The 19,744-nt window shown below is 39.4% G+C and overlaps 1 long non-coding RNA gene across 1 annotated transcript in view; it reads right to left on the bottom strand.

The window, feature by feature from the left end:
* LOC118153567 (uncharacterized) overlaps positions 1–19,744 on the bottom strand; it is a 76,366-nt gene that overhangs the window by 34,341 nt on the left and 22,281 nt on the right. The window contains exon 3 of the long non-coding RNA XR_013536338.1: positions 19,495–19,602. This is a non-coding gene — a long non-coding RNA (uncharacterized LOC118153567). The remainder of the gene's footprint in view (positions 1–19,494; positions 19,603–19,744) is intronic.

Genomic DNA, 19,744 nt, shown 5'->3' with positions numbered 1-19,744 from the left:
CTCTATCTACAGCTCCCCGCTTCCCTTGGACTTTAAAATATCAGCAGATGTAATATCTGGCTTGGGCATCAGTGGCTGAAATTTTGAAGGATGTGCCTTATACATTTGACCCTTCCTAAGATATCAGCCTTGATATGAAGTGTTTATCAACAAGCCCATAGATGGTTTTTTGCCATTATCTAAGACCTAGTTATCAGTAGAATGGGACCTCTGGCTGCTATGCGACTAAACCTGGCTCTCCTTAAACCTTTGTCTAACTGCAAAATCAACTCAGGAGTTGCATGCAATATTGATTGATCAAACTCACCATGTACCACATTTCCCCAGGAAACCAAATGGGCTGAAAAACAAACTAAATCTATACAAGATTTTTATGCAGCTTTGCTTATGGGATACAAAAATTAATATTATTTTACTTGGATATAACTTGAAGATTCTTGTAATCAATAAATGACATACACCTTCAAAATTCTTCAGGAAGGCATATAACAGCATTTTGGATCCACAGACAGAAACCAGAAAAAAAGAAGACTGGACTTAGAGACAAGATACTCAATTCAAACCCTGGCTCTGTCACTTTTTAATCATGTGTCTTTATGTTCACAAAGGGAGGAACTTACACCACTCCTTTGCATCTATCTCAGTGCTTAGGACAGAACTGTCATATAAGTATATCCACATACTCTCAATGAGAGTACATAGTACCTGGCTTGGGGCTCTGTGGCTTAAATTTTGTCTTATACCTTATACCATACTCATTGAGAGTATGCGGATATACTTTCATTTATTTATTCTTTTTTGAGACGGAGTTTCACTCTTATTACCCAGGCTGGAGTGCAATGGCGCGATCTCAGCTCACCGCAGCCTCTGCCTCCTGGGTTCAGGCAATTCTCCTGCCTCAGCCTCCTGAGTAGCTGGGATTACAGGCACATGCCACCATGCCCAGCTGACTTTTTGTATTTTTAGTAGAGACGGGGTTTCACCATGTTGACCAGGATGGTCTCGATCCTTGACCTCATGATCGACCCACCTCGGCCTCCCAAAGTGCTGGGATTACAGGCGTGAGCCACCACGCCCGGCGCGGTGGGAGAAATAAGTATTTTTCCCAACAATACTTATATGGGAGAAATGAGTCAATGAAAGTCTTGCTCTGTAGAAATCACACTTTTGAACCAGCTTTGAAGACTAATGTCTCAGATTTAGTTCTTCAGGGAATATTTGAGGAGAAGATATAAGTGATCTATTAAGAAAGTTCCCCAAGCATTGGGTACTCATGGACATAAAGATGGGAACAATATACACTAAGGACTAATATATTAGGGAGGGAGGGAAGAAGGAAGGTAAAGGCTGAAAAACTACATGTTGAGTACTATGCTCACTGCCTGGGTGATGGAATCATTCATACCCCAAACCTTAGGATCACACAATATATCCATATAACAAACCTGCACATGTGCCCCCTGAATCTAAAACAAACGCTGAAATTATATTAAAAGTAAATAAATAAATTGACGAATAAAAATTTAAAAAAGAAGGAAGTTCTCCAAAGAAAAACTGACAAGCAAGTGGGAGAACAGGCAGAAGAAAGGACACAACAAGCAAGGATATTATGTCAGCTGATATCCCAGCCTCAACCAAATGCTTGGGGGCTCTGGGACATAAATCATCCCTCAGAGTTTGTCCTTCTTCGGGCACAGGAACTGAGCTTTTGTACTCCCTTTACCCATCAGTTATCAGATAAGGGCTGCAGTGAGGAGACAGAAACTTCTAGGCATTTGTGGGAGCAAGACTCTAAAGAGAACAAGGTGCAAACGTCAAAGCACAAAGAACCTAAGAGTAGGTGCATAGAACCATTAATAGTGACCAAAGGAGATCTGCTCGAGACCCTGGCAAAATCATCTATAACTGATGTTGCACTTCTCTAAGCCACCACCAAATGTTATGACATTGGGTGCTTTCACTGTGCTAAGGGATTTCTCTCCCATTTTAGGATTTGATTCTCAACACACCACTGTGTGAAAGCTGAAACATGAAGTGTTACTATCCATGTATGACAAAGAAGGGATATTGGGTCCAGAGAAAAAAAAGATTTGTTTCTGGTGAAACTAAATTAGATTATTGATTTATAAACTGGAGCTAAGGGACAGCCAACTATTTGCTCAATGTTATAGGCACTGAGAAAGGTTAGGGATTTTGATGTTTGTTGTACATCTCAGAAAATGAGTATGATATGAATTTGAGGAATTTGTGGGAGATGAAGAAGATATCCTAAATGAGATGGGCCAGAGGAAGGAAATGAATAAGGTAATCACTGGGATTGCAAAGAGGGCAATGGTGGTGGCAGGGAGGGGGGGTGGTTCTCATGAGAATGGAATGAGTCAGGCAATGGGCCAATATGATGGGAGCTTCAAATATGCCAGTTAGAGTAACAGAAAAAAATCACATGGGAGAAGCCAACAAATCAGTGAGAATGGAGTTCAAAAGAGATGAAAATCTTCAGTAGTCTGAAGAGAGCAAGATGAATTGTCAGTTTCCGTGAATGAGTTGATGATCTATCTGTCGTCAGGCCATAGCAATGGGGAAGAAAATACAGATAAAAGTGATGGGGGAAGAGAACACCAATATGAGAGCCCAGTAGATGGATGTGAAAGATGAAGCTGAATGAGGCGTTAAAGATTTTTAAGTGGGAGACAGAATTTTTTAAATCATAAGTTGAATAGTGTCGAATTCACTTTCAATGATCCCATAATGTTTTCACTTCCTTTCCCAACCAGATTAGCCTCAGACTCAGAATCACTTGTCTAAAACCCAAGGTGGCAGGTGGCAGAGAATCACAGAACCAGGGCCAGAATGAGACACAAGGTATTCTGACACCTGGCCCTGCAGGTGCCCCACTCCCCTCACTGCAGACCTGGACATTAACTCATATGTTGCCATGGATGAAGATCCAACTGACAACAGCCATTGTGAACACCTGGCCACTTTCTAAGTTTCATGTCATTTCCTGGTAGCACACCTGGCACTTTAGAGTTTCAACATGAAAATATAGGTGAACTTGCTTTATAGATTGTAATAGGAAATGCACTTATTATTATTTGTATTTTAGTAGTAATATCTTACACATTTAACTTACAAAACACAAATAAAATTGCTTGTTTTATTTTTTAATATATTTGTTTTTGTAACCTCCCTTTGATGGTTAATATTTCATCTTGTATGTCTCCCTGTATCACAAATGTCCTCTTAAAAATTGTGCAGTGGGGAGGGAGGGGAGGATGGGGAGGGATAACATGGGGAGAAATGCCAGATATAGTATGCACCTAGAGTTAAATAAATATATTTTTAAAAATTGTGCTTATGTACTGCATTAACGTCCATTATCTGGATACATAATAATCCAAACATCCGCCTTCTGTAGGACAAATTCCAGTATATTCTTATGAATGTTTCTAGGCTGGGCACGGTGGCTCACGCCTATAATTCCAGCACTTTGGAGGCCGAGGCAGGCAGATCACCAAGTCTGTAGTTCAAAACCAGCCTGACCAACATGGTAAAACCTCATCTTTACTAAAAATACAAAAATTAGCCAGGTGTGATGGTATGCACCTATAATTCCAGCTACCCAGGAGGCTGAGGCAGGAGAATCCCTTGTACCTGGGAAGCAGAGGTTGCAGTGAGCTGAGATCGCACCATTGCACTCCAGCCTGGGTGAAAGTGAGACTGCGTCTCTCAAAAAAAAAAAAAGTTTCTAGGCATAATTGCTTCAAAGACACATTTATAAACACATTCTTATTTAATTTTTACAACAACTTACCAAGGTAGATATTGTTATTTTCATTTAGTAAAAGTGTCACTGAGGCTTAGAGAAGTTGAACATTTTCACCAAGGTCACTTGGTCCCTCTAACTTGTTGTTAGACGTAGCTGTTCTCCCCGTCCTGAAGAAGTCTCCTTGGCCCTACCCTGATTGCCAATGCACGACTTCAGTTCAGCCTACTCCTCAGCTTGGCATTTCATCAGTCACCAGGCCTCAGAGTGTGTATTTCATAGACTCCACAATGCCACAGAAGGTAAGACACATTATTATATGATGTTACACAAAGAAAAAAAGAGACTGCTGTCCATTAAACTATGACATAATGCTCTGTTCTCACATAGAAACTATAGGCAGTGCTTATTAAAAGGACTCTTCTAGAACTATTTAGATGTAAAAGTAGGAACAGTATGAAGGGTAATCAAAATGAAGTTCAGGCATGCAATGACAATCCAGTCGCATCTTACTGATACATGACAGTAAGATGAGATTGGATTTTGGGATACGTCAAATTGTAAGACCCACTCCAATTCCAATGATGTTATCATGTACTTACATGCATCCTAGAATCAATGAAATGTGGTATTGACAAACTGAAACTGACTCCTTGATATAATCTGAAGGCCTGAAAGATCATTGAAAGGGGAAAGCTATTGCACAATATTTTATTTATTGAGCTGTCTATGAATCACCTGCAGCCATTTCCCACAGAGGGGTTCTCAGCCATATTTATTCAACTTTTACACTTAATAAATGAAAAAAGGTTATTGTTCTTATTAGAAAGACAAATCCTTCAAAGATAAGCTGTAGTTACAAGCCTAAACTGTTTCATATTTATATACAAAAGAGCTTATGATCACCCGGTCACACTATTTCACCCAGTCACATACATAGAGAATAACTGTCACTGGATTTTCTGGTTGAAATATCACTCTTGACAGTCTCTAAGCCTAATCTAGTCGAAGAAAGTTGAGTCACCAAAAAACAGCATGAGCTCTTCCTTCCTAGCAAAGACTCGCCAAAATAATACGAGGTGAGCTTAGTGTTATTCCTCTTAAAGAAATACCTATGTCTTTTTGTCTTCAAATTCAGGTTCATCCTACCTAATCTTTTGTTGGAATATAATAATTGTTCAATTTTTTTAAAAGCACTTTTGATTCTTATTCTGTTTGAAATTGAAACCACTGAATTCTAGGATAATTGGCATCCAGCCTCATTTCGCTTTCCTTTATGAGACACTCAGCATCCTGTCTCGGGCTTATCCCCTCCACTTTGATCCTTTTGATAGACAAAACTGAGAAGTTTCAATGGACCTGAGTGTCTCCTTTCAAGTCAAGTCTGTATACAAGGGGAAGGAGTCATTGCACTGTATTCCAAGTTCGAAAGCATTTCTGCCATTGCCATTTTGAGATTAAAAATATCAATTAGTCTTATCTGTACTTTAGCAAAGTAAATCTATTCCTTACTTTTAGAAAACAGCTTTTAAGTTAAAAAAATGATTATTTCCAATTACCTATTTATACACAGTTCAGATCTGCAGAATGAAGGCAGATTAAGTTACTGGGTGGGGGCGGGGGCTCCTAGAGTGTGTTGTGCATCTCACTTTGCAATCAAAGGTAGAAAAGTGAGCCATTGCAGGAGAGCATCTCCTTTACTTACAGGCTTGCAATATTCTAAAGCATGCATGATTGAAATCTGCTGAGGAGTGTGTAGTGGATCCGGCAGGGAAATGATGGCACACACAAACCGAGTTTAAGGAAGAGACTGTTTACAGTGGTTGGAAGGGTTCAGGAAACCAACAAAAAATGGTAAGTGAGGGAGCCTGTTTTTGAACCCTGAACCAGAAAGGGGAAGAGTTGGGGGCAGTTACTGGAGTGATGAATGGTAGCTATAGGGGAGGACTGCCAAACAAGAGCTCTGCCCCCTTATCATGGATTGGCTGATCCTGCCATGTATCAGCCAAGGCTTACATACTATTCCACTTGGGGCAAAATAGATTATTCCTAATAATCTTCAAGAAATCAAGGAAATACCAACGTGTGGGACTCACCTTAGTTAGGGGCATCAAGAACATTAAATCACAAGGTGAAAGAGTGATTCTTTTTATACTTATCTCAACAATGAATTCTATCAGAAAGACTTGATTTGGAATTAGGACATCTTAATTCCTCTTTAAACACTTGCTACATTTCCATTTTAATAAATAAAAAGCAATCATTGGGCACAGACTTCAAGTTCAGGCAACGATTTATAGATATAATTTGATGATGCTTTATTTCTCTTGAATTTATATTTTGTGTTACCTCCTGTTTCATAATGAATGATAATGGCTGTCAATTTATTTTAATGCCATTGAAGATTTCTTATTAGCATATTTTTAAGCTTAAAAAGTAATCAACTTAAAGAAAATCTATGTGAACAATGGTATGGTTTTTTTCAAGGTTTTGTAATAACAGTGAATGAAGATGTTAAGTGAAGCAATATAATTGGGGGAACACTAGCTTATTTCAAAGAATTTTCAATCTGTAATCATGTGATTTACATCTACATACATTATACATAATCAATGCGTGTGTGGGTCTGTGCATGTGTGTATGTGTATTTCTAATGGCAGGCAGCATTCTATCATTGCCTCTAATATTCCCTGATGTACATGCCATATATAATTCCTTCCCCGTGAGTGTTGCCAAAAACCTGGGGATATCATGGAACATCTCTCCCATAATTATGTTACATTATATAACAAAAGGGACTTTGAAGATAGAATTAAGGTTTCTATCAGTTGACTTTGAGTCAATCAAAAGGGAAATTGTCTTGGATGGGCTGAGCCTAGTCAGGTGAACTCACGGAAGAGACCAGCAGATGCCTTCGTATGGCCTAGCAGAAGTGAAGAGCCATGCTGCAAGGGGAAGGGGTCATATAGCACACACCTAAGTGCAGCATCTAGTTGCTGAGAGTAAGCTACAGACAATAGCTAGCAAGAAAACAGACAAGTCATTCAGCCACAAGGAAATAAATTTTGCCAACAACTAATGAGCTTGGAAGAGGACCCTGACTTTCAGATAAGAGAGAAGCCCCCACTGACACCTTCATTTCAGCTTGATGAGACCCTGACCAGAGGCCCTAGCTAACCCATATCCAGACTTCTAATCCATGGAAACTGGGAGGTAATAAATGTATATTGTTTTAAGCTGCTAGACTTACTATAATTTGCTACACAGTAGCAGAATACACACACACACACACACACACACATGCACACTCACACACACACGTTCAATTTCTTACACTGTAAGATAATACAGGAGAATTAATTGAAGGAAAGGGTTATGGTATTCTTCAGATTATGGAAGATATAAAAGGTAGTGAAGAAACTATACTGTATACACTAGATAGCTAGCACTGCATAACTATTTAACTACCTACAGAAACCATTCATCATTCACATGCCAAGTAGAAATTACTGAACTTTCAAAGAACTATCAGGAGTTGTCCAGCTTATAACTTTTTATACTTCACTGTGCATACAAATCAGTAGAATATTTTATGAAAACACAGACTCTAATTCAGCAGGTGTGGTTTGGTACCTAAGATTCTGCATTTCCATGAAACTCTCAGATGATGCCAATACTGCTACTGTGAATAGTATTTGTCCAAATTCTTCCCCTTTTCCTAATAGGGCTTTAACTAAGCCACAGCAAAAGGTTTTCTAATTGGCTTGGAAGAATCATCAAGATGATACTGTCTCCATTTCATTGTCAAACTTTGCAGGATCTCACCTTCTATTTATGAGCTCCTCAAAAAGTTGAAAGGCATTGTTGGCTATCTCAGAATTTAGTTAACCAAGACTGAATTTCACAAGCAATTCCTCTTTACACAGGGCGAGTCACCATGTGACCGGAAGTATTGTTGAAATGCACGCCCAAGATTTGCAGCCTAGTCTAACCTCTATCAAAACTTCTGAGACTGTGAAATTAGGCTGGAAGTCTCCACATTTAGTATAAGATTTCTGGTATTTCCTGTTTCCAGTCAAGCTGGCGATATCACAAGCCCAACCTCTCTCGTGGTTTTTCGTACTTCCGCTTGCCATCCTCGCTAGAATCAAGAAGGGTAGAGCAACATGCAAAAGATGCAAAGTTCAAAACAAATGTTACAGAAGATTTCACCTATGTTACCTCCAAATAGGTTCACTGTAGTGGTAAAGGACATTTAGGTATTTCTTCAATTATATCAAATTATGTGTCTGGTTTACCGCCCCCTCCCTATTCACCTTCCAATTTATTTGATTTCATAATATTGAGTTGATTGATTTCTAAATCCAGAGAACTAGAATTTGGAATTCTAGAGATGAGCTACCTGGTTGACTTGGGGTTAACCAATCACTATTACATGGAAAGGCACTCACATGGATTTGACTGGATTTTGGCATAAACTGATATTATCTCCAAAAGGAATGGATAGTCTTATTGATTACTGAGAAAGACTTCTGGCCCATGCTGACTGAGGAGAAGCAGAAAAAAGCTGGAAAAGAGATCTGGGCAAAGTCACAAAAGAAGGAAATTGTGGTTACGAAGAGTTTGAAGATTTAGACTACAGAGAAAATTGACTCCTCAGGCGGCCAGAAAAAAACCTTTGAATCTGGGAGTGGAAATTTATCCAGACCGAAAGAGGGAAAAAAGGAAAAGTTATCTTCAGAGAAGAAAAATACATACTACATCCCAAAGATTACCAAATCAAATATTTCATTGTCAAGGCCTAAATTACCCACATTGTCAATGTCAGGGAAGTTTATCCCAACACTTAGAAAAACTGGCCTTGTTGAATGTGTCGATTTTGTGGCAAAGAGAGAGCCAAGAGGTGAAAAGGAACTAATTTTGGAATTCGTTGATAGACACAGGATGGCGTTCTCTTGCCACTGGCTGACTGTGGATGGCAGCAGCCAGGGAATTAGATACTAGGGTCCTCCACAAGATTCACCTCTCCCAAGTACATCTTCCAGATTTGGGATCAAAGATTGGGTAGCCTCATGCCAAGATAGGGCTATTCCTTCACACTTCTTTCTGAAAGATCTCTTTTAGTACTAAAGCACTACACACCAATTCCACTATCAAGGTCTAGCTTCTATTCATGGCTCAAGGCAGCAGACCCTAAAAGGTCCTACTGCTGTAAGGTGTATGGCAGAGAGGGTTTGGGATGAGTGTTCCCCTGAAGTACCCACACTGAGCTTTGTAATAATTCACTTCTAGTGCAGGAGTAGAAACAAACGCATAAAGACAAATTTACACATACACATACATACTGTACAAAAGATTCACAGAAGCATGTGTAACACTTCAGAAATACGTAAGTATATACTCAGGATTGTATGCTTACTTCTATGAGACACTTCGACATGGCTGAAGGCCTAGGCAGTACTCATGAGACAGTCAAATGCTTAGGCAGTTAAAAAGGGGTCATGGAGAATCTCTCACTAGCCCCACAAGTGTTTATATCAGATGCTTTTGGGCAGATCAAAGAACCTGCCCAGGGCTTGACTGGGCATGCCAACAGCGGACTGGAGCCAGACATGCGCACTGGGGGAAATGGGTGGAGCCATGGAGAATTCACACCTTATGCAGGGGTGGAGCCTGCTCTCTTCAGCTCCTGTAGTGACCCCCAAATCAATCTGGAAGTCAGGGTGGGTTAGCAGGAACTCCATCTGGCCTTGCTGAGTTTTGTTTTCTTTTTCTCCTTTTTGCCCAATAAAGTCCTGCTCTACTTAACCTTCAATGTGTCTGCATGCCTACATTTTCCTGGTCATGTGACAAGAGCCCTGGTTTTAGCTAAACTAAGGAGCAAAGTTCTACAACATTCAGAGGAAATGGTTGCAGTACTAGGAAGAACCAGACGTTGAGGCAGGAGACCCAGAAGACAGAGAAGGGGAGTAGGTGGCTCTAGAGGACAGTTGGAGTCATAGGTGAAAAGTCAGACACTTCAGATGGTTAGTCCAAACTCTACCTGTAAATTTCCCATGTGACAGTCATAACCATTTGCAGAAATAAAAGTTCTATTGACAATGTCTGCCTCAGAGTCACCTGAGGAGGGTCCCTGCCAAAACCCTTCATTTGCCAATGTGCCCTGGCTGCAGTGTGCCTTGTCTTGCTCCTTGGAGAGGATGCTGCTTCTGCCAGCATTCCAGTAGCCAGCACTAACTCAACTCTTAACCTCCATGTGGCCTCTGCCTACACAACCCAGATGAAAAAGAGAGAAGAAATACAACCACTTAGAGAAGCCACAAGCCCAGCATCTACTTACTTTACTTTTGGCTCTTTATAAATTATTATTATACCTTAAGTTCTGGGATACATGTGCAGCACATGCCAGTTTGTTTCATAGGTATACATGTGCCATGGTGGTTGGCTGCATCCATCGACCTGTCATCTACATTAGGTATTTCTCCTAATACTATTCCTCTGCTACCCGCCATCCCTCGACAGGCTCTGGTGTGTGATGTTCCCCTTCCTGTGTCCGTGTGCTCTCATTGTTCAATTCTCTCTTATGAGTGAGAACATGTGGAGTTTGGTTTTCTGTTCTTGTGTTAGTTTGCTGAGAATGATAGCTCCCAGCTTCATTCATGTCCTTGCAAAGGACATGAACTTATTCTTTTTCATGGCTTCATAGTATTCCATGGTATATATATGCCATATTTTCTTTATCCTGTCTATCATTGTTGGGCATTTGGGTTGGTTCCAAGTCTTTGCTATTGTGAACAGTGCCACAATAAACATACATGTGCATGTGTCTTTATAGTAGAATGATTTATAATCCTTTGGGTATATACCCAGTAATGGGATTGTTAGGTCAAATGGTATTTCTGGTTCTAGATCCTTGAGGAATTGCCACACTGTCTGCCACAATGGTTGAACTAATTTACACTTTCACCAACAGTGTAAAAGCAGTCTATTTCTCCACATCCTCTCCAGCATCTGTTGTTTCCTGACTTTTTAAAGATCACCATTCTAACTGGCATGAGATGGTATTTCATTGTGGTTTTGATTTGCATTTCTCTAATGACCAGTGATGATGAGCTTTCTTTCATATGTTTGTTGGTTGCATAAATGTCTTCTTTTGAGAAGTGTCTGTTCATATCCTTCACCCACTTTTTGATGGGGTTGTTTTTTTCTTGTAAATTTGTTTAAGTTTCTTGTAGATTCTGGATATTAGCCCTTTGTCAGATGGATAGACTGCCAAAATTTTCTCCCATTCTGTAAGTTGTGTCTTCACTCCGATGATAGTTTCTTTTGCTGTACAGAAGCTCTTTAGTTTAATTAGATCCCATTTGTGAGTTCTGGCTTTTGTTGCAATTGCTTTTGGTGTTTTAGTCATGAAGTCTTTGCCCATGCCTATGTCCTGAATGTTATTGCCTAGGTTTTCTTCTAGGGTTTTTATGGTTTTAGGTCTTACATTTAAGTATTTTATCTATCATTGCTTAATTTTTGTACAAGGTGTAAGGAAGGGATCCAGTTTCGGTTTTCTGCATATGGCTAGCCAATTTTCCCAACATCATTTATTAAATAGGGAATCCTTGCCCCATTGCTTGTTGTTGTCAGGTTTGTCAAAGATCACATGGTTGTAGATGTGTGGTGTTATTTGTGCGGCCTCTATTCTATTCCATTGGTCAATATATCTGTTTTAGTACCAGTACCATGCTGTTTTGGTTATTGTAGCCTTGTAGTATAGTTTGAAGTCAGGTAGCATGATGCCTCCAGTTTTGTTCTTTTTGCTTAGAATTGTCCTATTTTTGATTCCATATGAAGTTTAAAGTAGCTTTTTTCTAATTCTGTGAAGAAGTCAATGGTAGATTGGGAAAAGTATTGAATCTATAAACTACTTTGAGCAGTATGGCCATTTTCACAATATTGATTTTTTCTATCCATGAGCATGGAATGTTTTTCCATTTGTTTGTGTCCTCTCTTATTTCCTTGACCAGTGGTTTGGGTTTGTAGTTCTCTTTAAAGAGATTCTTTGCATCCCTTTTAGATTGTATTCCTATGTATTTTATTCTCTGTGTAGCAATTGTGAATGGAAGTTTGCTCATGGTTTGGCTCTGTTTGTCTATTATTGGTGTATAGAAAGGCTTGTTTCCAGGTTCATCCATGTCCCTACAAAGGACACGAACTCATCGTTTATGATGGCTACATAATATTCCATGGTGTATATGTGCCACATTTTCCCTGTCCAGTCTATCATTGATGGGCATTTGGGTTGGTTCCAGCTATTTTTCTATTTGTAAACTGTGCTGCAATGAACATTCGTGTGCATGTGTCCTTATAGTAGAATGATTTATAATCCTTTGGATATATACCCAGTAATGGGATTGCTGGGTCAAATGGAATTTCTATTTAGAGCAGAAAATCAAACACTGCATGTTCTCATTCATAGGTGGGTGTTGAACAATGAGAACACAGGGACACAGGGAGGGGAGCACTATACACTGGGATCTGTTGGGGGAAAATAGGGGAGGGACAGCAGGGGTGAGGAGTTGGTGAGAGATACCAAGGGGAGAAATGCCAGATATAGGTGATGGGGAGGAAGGCAGCAAATCACACTGCCACGTGTGTACCTATGCAACAATCTTGCATGTTTTTCACATGTACCCCAAAATCTAAAATGCAATAAAAAAAATCTTTAAAGAAAAAAAAAAGAAAATCTTGTTATTTTTGTACATTGATTTTGTATCCTGAGATTTTGCTAAAGCTGCTTATCAGCTTAAGGAGTTGTTTGGCTGAGATGATGGGGTTTCCTAAATATATGATCTTTTTTTATTATTAAAATAATTTATTTGTATTTATTTATTTATTTATTTATTTATTACCATTCTCCCACCTTAGCTTCATGAGTACTTGAGACTACAGGCATGGACCACTACACCTGGCTAATTTTTATATTTTTTGTAGAGATGGGATCTTGCTATGTTGCCCAGGGTAATCTCAAACTCCTGGGCTCAAGTGATTCTCCCACCTTGGCTTCCCAAAGTGCTGTCTGGGATTATAGGCGTGAGTCACCATGCCCAGCTGGCATCATCTCTTTTAGGAAGTTTTCTCTGACTCTCTTTTCCAATGCCAGCTAAGAACCATTTTCTTTTTTCTTTTCTTTTCTTTTTTTTTGGAAAGAAGAAAAGAAAGAGAAAAAAAGGAGTGAAGGAGAGGAAGAAAGAGGAAGAAAAAGAGGGAGAGAGAATGGGAATATTGCTTTATTCTAAAAATGGGTATTAATAATGGCCAGTAAATATTTTGTGTATTTAAAGTGGAGAATGTATATTTTGTGTATTTAAAATGGAGAGCTCTATGAATATTTATTAAGTTTACTTGTTCTGGATCTGAGTTCAGGTCCTGGTTGTCCTCATCAATTTTCTGTCCCGCTGAGTCTAAATCTCTTTATGGGTCTTATGTATCTGGGTGTTACTATCGTTAGCTCTTATTGTTGCATTGATCCTTTTACCACTATATCTTTGTTGCTTTGAAATCTATTTTATCAGATGCAAGAATTGCAACTCCTGCTTTTTATTTATTTATTTATTTTTGCTCTCCATTTGGTTGGTAAGTCTTTCTCCATCCCTTTGTTTTGAGTCTTTGTGTATCTTTGGATGTGAAATGGGTTTTCTAAATAAATAATCATGTCACCTGCAAACAGAGACAATTTGACTTCCTCTTTTCCCATTTAAATACCATTTATTTTTTTCTCTTCCCTGATTGCCCTAGCCAGAACTTCCAATACTGTGTTGAATAGGAGTAGTGATAGAAGGCATCCTTGTCTTGTGCCAGTTTTCAAAAGGAATGCTTCCAGGTTTTGCCCATTCAGTATGATATTGGCTATAGGTTTGTCATAAATAGCTCTTATTATTTTGAGATACGTTCCATCAATACCTGGTTTATTGAGTGTTTTTAGCATGATGGGGTGTTGAATTTTATTGAAGGCCTTTTCTGCATCTATTGAGGTAATAGTGTGATTTTTGTCATTGGTTTTGTTTATGTGATGGATTACATTTATTGATTTGCGTATGTTGAACCAGCCTTGCATTCTAGGGATGGAGCTGACTCCATCATGGCAGATAAGCTTTTTGATGTGCTGCTGGATGAAGTTTGCCAGCATTGTATTGAGGATTTTTGCATACATGATCATCAGGGATATTGGCCTGAAATATTTTTTTGTTGTGTCTCTGCCAGGTTTTGGTATTAGGATGATGCTGGCCTCATGAGTTAGAAAGGAGTCCCTCTTTATTGTTTGAAGTAGTTTCAGAAGGAATGGTACTAGCTCCTCTTTTTACCTTTGGTAGAATTAGGCTGTGAATCCATCTGGTCCTGGGCTTTTTTTGGTTGTTAGGCTATTAATTACTTCCTCAATTTCAAAACTTATTACTGGTCTATCAGGGATTCGACTTCTTCCTGGTTTAGTCTTGGGAGTGGTATGTATTCAGGAATTTATCAATTTCTTCCAGATTTTCTAGTTTATTTGTGTAGAGGTGTTTATAGTATTCTCTGATGGTAGAATATTTCTGTGGGATCAGTGGTGATGTCCCCTTTATCATTTTTTATTGTGTCTATTTGATCCTTCTCTCTTTTCTTCTTTATTAGTCTGGCTAGCAGTCTATTTTATTTTGTTAATCTTTTCAAAAAACCAGCTCCTGGATCCATTGATTTTTAAGGGTTTTTCATGTCTCTATCTCCCTCAGTTCTGCTCTGATCTTAGTTATTTTGTGTCTTCTGCTAGTTTCTAAATTTATTTGCTCTTGCTTCTCTAGTTCTTTTAATTGTGATATTAGGGTGTTGATTTTAGATCTTTCCACTTTCTCTTGTGGGTATTTTGTGCTATAAATTTCCCCTAAACATTGCTTCAGCTGGGTCCCAGAGATTCTGGCATGTTGTGTCTTAGTTCTCATTTGTTTCAAAAAACTTATTTAATTTTGCCTTAATTTCGTTATTTACCCAGTAGTCATTCAGGAGCAGGTTGTTCAGTTTCCACGTAGTTGTGCTCTTTTGAGTGAGTTTCTTAATCCTGCATTCTAATTTGAGTGCACTGTGGTCTGAGAGACTGTTTGTTATGATATCCATTCTTTTGCATTTGCTGAGGAGTGTTTTACTTCCAGTCATGTGGTCAATTTTAGAATAAGTGCTATGTGGTGCTAAGGAGAATGTATATTCTATTGATTTTGGGGTGGAGAGTTCTGTAGATGCCCATTAGGTCCACTTGGTCCAGAGCTGAGTTGAAGTCCTGAATATCCTTGCTAATTTTCTGTCTCATTGATATGTCTAATATTGACAGTGGGGTGTTAATGCCTCCCACTATTATTGTGTGAGGGTTTAAGTCTCTTTGTAGGTCTCTAAGAACTTGCTTTACAAATATTGTGCTCCTGTATTAGGTGCATATATATTTATGATAGTTAGCTCGTCTTGTTGCATTGATCTCTTTACCACTACATAATGCCTTTTTTTTGTCTTTTTTGATCTTTGTTGGTTTAAAGTCTGTTTTAGCCTGGCGTGGTGACTCACACCTGTAATCCCAGCACTTTGGGAGGCCAAGGCAGGCAGATCACCTGAGGTCAGGAGTTTGAGACCAGCCTGGCCAACATGGAGAAACCCCATCTCTATTAAAATATAAAAAAATTAGCCAGGTGTTGTGGCAGTTGCCTGTAATCCCAGCTACTCTGGAGGCTGAGGCAAGAGCATTGCTTAAACCTGGGAGTCAGAGGTTGCAGTTTGCCAAAATTGCGCCATTGCACTCCAGCCTGGGCGACAGAGCAGGACTCCGTCTCAAAAAAATAAAGTCTGTTTTATCAGAGACTAGTTGGAAAATCCTAAGATATACAATATTTGCCTGATTTCTAAAAGTTCTACCTCTTACACACAGAATGTTTTCACGTGAAATGTAGGATATTTTCCAGGACATTGCAGAGCCCTGAAAGCCAAAGATGACACTGATCGTATAACTAAGTTTCCAGGAAGAAGCGGGGAGAGTAGATACCCCAGAGCTGAAGGCCAATTTCTAGAACCCAGATGGTTCCCATGAATAGTTCATCTACACAAGACACCGACTTTGCTCCTCAAAAGACCATCGGGGAGGTATAGTCTGCTGTCCCCTAGAATCAGGCCCTCAAGGGCTGGCTCAACTCTCAATACTACTTAGAATTACACAGTATTTTGCATCTTCAAAGAACTATGCAGACTTTAACCAATTATTCTGTTCTTGGCCCAATGCCAGGTTGCACTATCAAGATTTGACAAACTCTTTGTACTCTCTCTAGTTCTGTAGGAATGTAGGTTTGTCTATTTCAATCAAAACTGAAGCCAAGCTGGACCTTCAGCCGAAGGAAGCCTTGATGATTTAATATTTAATACAAACATCCTGTTCTCATAAACCAATGCTCTTTAACAGAAAAAAAGAAGTCATTAGAACACAGCTGAGCAAAAAGGGAAAAGGTTATAAACTTTGAAAAGAACTAAATAGTTAATGTTTGGAGCTTTTAAAATGTTTTCAACAGTTGTGCAGATGTGGTAACTTGGGGGGTGGTTGAGTTTTCACTTCATCTCCTTTCATCTGCCTATGGGTGCCTATTATTAAAGGTTTACATTTTGTTTATGCTCTCTGTGATACGCAGATATTTTCTTTCCCTTTTGAATTTCCTCTTTCTTTTCCTCTGCGACTTCCCTGCCTTTTAAGCACTGAACTGATGAAGAGCAAGAGAGAAATTAGTCCTAGAAAATAAGGCTGTCTGCTTAAAACAAGATCCAGCACCATATAGGAAGCTGCAGCCTGAGTGGCCCCACCTTACCCTTTCTCTAGCCTAATCGCTGACCCAAGGGGACCACCCTCTCATTCGAGCTTTTCCTCACAGCCTCCTCTGTGAGGAAACAAGCCCTTCATGATGGAAATCAAGGCAACTGGCTACAAATGCTAGAATTTTACTGTGGCAAAAATATCTCCACTTTTCTTGAGACTTCTGGAGAAGAACCAAGACCCACCAAATACTGTTTGTCATCTGGTTTTTATTTTAAAGCCACATGGCATTTGCACTTCTCCTTGAGTGACAAGTTCTATGACAACCCAGCCCTGGCTTTCCCACTTGTCCATAGGACTTTATACTAATAATTTTGGCATTGAATGTGCTCATAAATATCCTACCAGGGAATCGAGCTGTATGATCATCTCTAAAATATAAGGGGTCAACACTAATAAAATTATGCCACAATCAAAGATAGAAAAAAGTGAAAACAACTTAGGTTTCACATAGCATTAGCAGTCAACAAGTCGTTATTTTATGGTGGGCACTTGGTGAGTAAAGTTTCCACTAGATTCTTCAGCACTGTTAATGGCTGACATTTAGTGAAGCATAAAAAAACAGAGGTTTGTAAGAATCCCAGAAAAATTCCCTCCCGCAGATTCCCATGCCCAGAATTCCATTTAACAATGTATTGAAATCATATTCTCACTTAAAGGCTTGACTCCAGCGACCCCAATGTTTTTAACATTTTCTTATTTCTTAAATCCCTGTATTATCTGTTATATACGGTATATATATATATATATGTCTTTCATGTCATACTGCCTCTTAATATTATATTCCCATATTATTTATGATTTTATTTGTAAGTATATGTTTCATCTTTTTTATCATAGCTGTGGGGAAGCAAAACCTGAAACAAGATGTGAACTTAGATGGCTTTTGAGGAAAAGGCCTTGGAACCAGGAGTGAGAGAACAGAGAGAATGAGATAGGGATGGAGGAAAAGCTAACAGAAAAATGCATTGTCAAGGTTGCTGCTATGGACACCAAGGCTCAATTCTGTGAAGTATACCAAGAAGCAGGGAAATACCTCCCAGAATTGTCTGAGTATAAGGCAGGCAGCTGGAGCATCTCCTCACCGGCTCCCATCCCTCACTGTTTGAGCATCACCCCTAGGGGTATTGATTCTACAGGTCTTTTGAGTGGTACTTGTAAGCCAAACGAACTCAAGCTCCCATGGCTTGGCAGAAAGCCCTGGGACAGAAAAGAGAAAGCCACACAGCATGCCCTTGAAATGAGAAGCTAGCCACTGAAGTTGAGCCTTTAGTTCATGGAACTGTCCCCCTCATGTGGGCTGAAATCAGAGGTGAGCTGTGAGTTTGTGATGCCAATACCAGATTCATTTGCCCTGCGTCTTTTCACCCCAACTTGGACAGCAGGTTTCTCAGGACAAAGGCTAGTTTGCACAACTGGTGCCAGTCAACAAACCTAGCACAGTGCCAGACGTTTGAAAAGATCTGAGGTAAATATTTCTTGGTAGGAACAAGTTTAGAATAAATCAGTCACATATCATGTATCCCCAATGTCTTTTTTCTCTTTTTTCATTTTACTTATTCTCAATTTCACTTGCCACCTTTCTTCCCCCCCCCCCCCCATAACAACAAAAAAGGAGAGTTGAGCTGGCATAGAAAGAACATTGGAACTTCAAATGTACAAGACTGGGTTTGAGTCTTAGATCGATCTTAAACTGACATTGGGCAGGTGAAAACCCTCTCTGAGATTTGATTTCCAAATCTATAAGATGCTTTCCTCATGAGCTTGATGTAAAACTGAGTATATGCCCATGTGAATCACTTTGAAACCATGGAAATGAGTGCATACATAAGGGCCATTCTTCCCCCTCATCCCCATGAACTGCTGCTTTCTAAGTATCTACTCTTCCAGTCAAAAAGTCCTGAGCATTCCTACCTGCTGGGGATTCATGAAGCACAGGGAAGTAATATAGCCTAGTCAGGGTCCTCTGCTTACAGATAAACCCTGAGCCATTTCACAACTTCTGGTCCAAATTCTTCTTCCCAGAAGAGTAGATCTCATCGGTACCCTTTAGTAAGAAAACACTGTTATGCAAAGAAGCCCAAATCAGCCACTTTATTCTTGGAATCTTCCCTTACTTCCCAAAGTAAGCCTTCTTTTATTACGTCTTTAGTATCAGTTACCTACTACCAAAAATAATTCTTGCATAATAAATCATCCCCAAATTTAGTAACTTAAAGCAATAATCACCATTTTAAAAAGGGAAATGGATTGATGGATGAATAGAAGGATGGGTGGTAGATGAATGGATATGTGATTTAAAAATAAACAGTAAAATATTAGGTATATGGCTGTTCATTTGACAATGTTTTTAATCTTTCTGTATGTTTGAAGTTTCTCATTAAGAAATGTTGAAAGAAAAACCAAGAATTTATTTAGTTTATAAACATATGGGTTCCTCTGCTCTTGGATAGGCTAAACTGATCTTCATGGGGCTTGCTCATGTATCTGCCCTATTACAGGATTCACTTACGGAGGCCCGGATAGTCTATGATGGCCTTAACTGGGATGGCTATCCTCCATGATTCATCCTCCTGCAGGATGTTTACATGATGGTCACAGGAGTCTCAGAGAACAAGTGTAAGTGTTCAAGGCTTCTTGTGTCCTTGGCTGAGACATGTCACACTATTGCTTCCACTAGACTATTGGCCAAAGCAACTCGTAAAGCCAGCTCAGATTCAAGAGACAGGAGAACAAACAGGAAGGGTGAAGAATTGGTGTTGTTTTTGCAATCTTCCACATCTACCTTGCTGGTTGCTAATCATTGTTTCTACAAAGCAATGGGCCTCTACAGTCAGACTTACTGACTCCCTACATTTTTATCACTTACCATCATATGCTTAGGACCCTCAGAGTCTAGAAGTCCTCAGATGGTGCTTTAAGATCCATATGTTGATCAGGTGAGTCTTTAGACCAGGTACAGTTAGTAATTGCCCTCCTGAAATAATAACCAGGGAGTGAAGATACTACTATTCATACTCAGGTTTGGGGTCCTATTATCCCAGCCATCTCTATTATTCAATCCTATGGCTTGCCCTAAACCCATATATCGCCCTCTGCCACCCCTTGAAGAACACACA

This window comes from Callithrix jacchus, chromosome 5 (genome assembly GCF_049354715.1).
Source record: "Callithrix jacchus isolate 240 chromosome 5, calJac240_pri, whole genome shotgun sequence".
Taxonomy (NCBI): Eukaryota; Metazoa; Chordata; class Mammalia; order Primates; family Cebidae; genus Callithrix; species Callithrix jacchus.
Note: the sequence above shows the minus strand (reverse complement) of the source record. Positions and strands in the feature narration are given on the sequence as shown.